We start from the raw sequence: 3086 nt of genomic DNA on the forward strand, positions 1-3086 counted from the left end.
ATTAAAAGCATGAGTTAACAGAAGAATGACCACCTGCATCACATTTTATTACATTCCAAATGGAAGTGGAGGTTTGATTCATTACACACACACGCACGCACGCACGCACGCACGCACGCACGCACGCACGCACGCACGCACACACACACACACACACACACACACACTCAGTGCCAACAGGAAATGGGGCCCGGAGGCTGTGTAGTGATCCAGACCTCTGGGTCTGAGCCGAGCACCCCACAGGAGAGAGGAGGCTGAGTTAAGGTTCTTTCCAGTCTGTGTGGAGCATCATTGATAAACGTGATCTGTGTGTCCACCCTTAATCAGGTGGAGAGGTCACTGCCGGCCTGGCCACATAACAAACTCAAGAGAAAAAGGACACAGGATCCATTAAAACTATTTTGTTCAGAACTTTAGTGTTTGGAAATAGAAGAGCTACTGCTTCACTACTTGATTTCACTACTATAGTCATTTTTTCCCTAAATGTGTTTATTTATGAGCAACCATTAGAAGGCGGGATTAAAAACAAAAATAAAGAGATGAAGTGCCAAATGGCTGATTTCAGTTTTTAACAATTAGGATTTAATAAACTGTTCAGACACACAGCTCTAGTGGATTAAATATAGTTGTTTAAATAAATTACTATCAAAGGAAATGGAATTTATTTACATATATCAGTCAGAATGACCCCACACCTCTTGCTACAACTGCTCCAAATGCACATATTGCACTCTTTGTGAGCGACATGTTTTGGAGAAGTTTTTTTTTTTTTTCACAAGGAGGGAACATGTTGTTCTGAGCAATGCTAAACTGTCATTGTTTACTCAAGATTAGCAGTGAAAAAAAGGTTTGYATTTGTTTTCTCTGGCAGTAGCTCTGCACAGCCTCAGCTCTCTGGTTATCACGGTGACTTTGCAGAGTTCATTAATTGTTCCACACCAGAGGCCTTTGAATCACGTTGTCATTTTCTAATTTGGTTTAGGCTGCTTTTAGCCATACTTCCCCACTTTGTTTTCCAAATCTAATTAGAGATTGCAAAATGAGCAAATATAACAAATGACTCATATACATAATGAAACAGATGACAAAATAATAAATGCTGTTTTCCAGGCACATCTGAAAGCACACACTGACAACATTTGTGGCTTTTTGTGTAGCAATTTAAAAAGATTCCAAATAACAAGGGCATCCATGCAACAAAAACACACAAACCAGGTTATTGCGGAGCACAGAGATTAACCAACCAGATATCCCACTGTGGGAGTTTAGTAAAAAAAAATACATTTCAAAAGTGTTATCTTGGTACTGTAGCGATATTTACCACAAAGAGCTGTAATGTCACAATATGTGGTCTTTTCTGAACATTAATTTGCATTTCTGCAATCTTCATTCCTTATTAAATCTGATGTGAAAAGCAGAGAGCACTTACTTCCTACTGCGGCCGCAGAAACTAATCGTTTTTGTTGCTTTTCTGTCTTTTTTTAACTCTGACAATCAACTTTTCCATCTAAAAAGTGTAATCACTTTGCAATTTACTTTTTTGAGGGGGAGTTGGCGTGTAATTCCAGCTAAAACTATTAAAATTCGTTAACATTGGTTATACAATTTTTTTTTTACTTAGAGTGTATTTATCTTATGCCTCATTAAGATCCAGTTACAAAAGGATACTTACATCTGTGCTTTTTGTTAGGCTTTGAGATTTGTTATTAGATGTAACTATTTTTGATCATTTTTTTATTCTCTGTGGTTATGCTTGTGTTTAGTTCTGTTCCTAAATTCTTTTTATGAATGTCCTTCGCCTGCATTTTAACTAAAACATTAGATCAATTTAAATCATAAAAAACATGGTAGTCTGTCAACAAAACCTTTTGAAGACTAAAAAAATGGTTGATATTTGTTAAAAAGCAGAGATTAAGAACTACTAACCTGCTTCATTTGTGTTTTTCTGAAAAAAAAAAAAAAAAAAAAACATCCTGCACAGTTTTCTATCCCTGCGGGAAATGGGAAAAGAAGCATCCTGCTATGTCTCTGTCTCCATCCTCATCAGCAGCACACACTTTGCACATGAGGGACAGAGTTGCACACATGCAGATTCACTGTTGGGTCTGGAGAACAGAGGACACATGGCCAATGCACCAGCCTATATATTCATGCACCACAGGCAGTCACATTCAAACATTGTTTATCATCATTTATCACATATTTTACTTGGTAACTTTACATATAAAGTATTCTATGGAAGACGTTATATGGGTTTTCAGTGAGTAGTGTGTTAAGAAGGAGCATTTCCCTCAGACTTTCAGTTGGTTAAAGCTTTAATTTACTGACCTAATCTTTAGAATATTTTCTAAAACCTAGCAAATTGGTTCAATATTGGATACATTACTGTAGCTTTTGGATGTAAGTCATAAATTGAACATCACACTCTACAAAGCCAACAGCAGGCAAGACAGACTGATACTGGTTTGCGTCTCAATAACTCAACAGTGACTGAACCAAGTCATCAAAAACACCATACTGCATAAAGTGTTTTATATAATAACTTAGTGAGGCAGGAGGTTCTCCATCAGTTAGTATCCATTAAATGGTTTCTTTGATAATGGCCCCACTCTATGATCTTAAAGAACTCAAATTTCTTACAATTAAAATGTGTTTTTCCTTGAGGGTTTTTCACCTTAAGCAGTAGCTTTGGAAGTTGTTGAGTTTTTCAGGACTTCTTCAGCCATTTTATTGTTTTCAATTTTGTTAATTTACCTGAAATTGAATAATTTTGTTTAAARACCTTAACTGGAGCTTATTACAATCAGTTTCTCATTTAAAACACTGTTATAAATACATTTTGGTCCAACTTCAAAGAAAGCCTATAACTATTATGGTCAATGGTTTTGTATTGCTAAAGCTTTCCAATGTGGGAGAAACTCTTAAATTGGTTTTACAGCACCTGGTATTCTCAGGCAGTCTCCCATTCCAGTACTAACCAGGACCCACCCTGCTTAGCTTCTAAAGGGCTCGACAAATGGGAGGTGACGTCGCTCGCTCTCCATTCATTTCCTATGGAGGCTGTGCGGTGTGGCGACAATCGCTTG

This window comes from Austrofundulus limnaeus, unplaced genomic scaffold (assembly GCF_001266775.1).
Source record: "Austrofundulus limnaeus strain Quisiro unplaced genomic scaffold, Austrofundulus_limnaeus-1.0 Scaffold131, whole genome shotgun sequence".
Classification (NCBI taxonomy): Eukaryota; Metazoa; Chordata; class Actinopteri; order Cyprinodontiformes; family Rivulidae; genus Austrofundulus; species Austrofundulus limnaeus.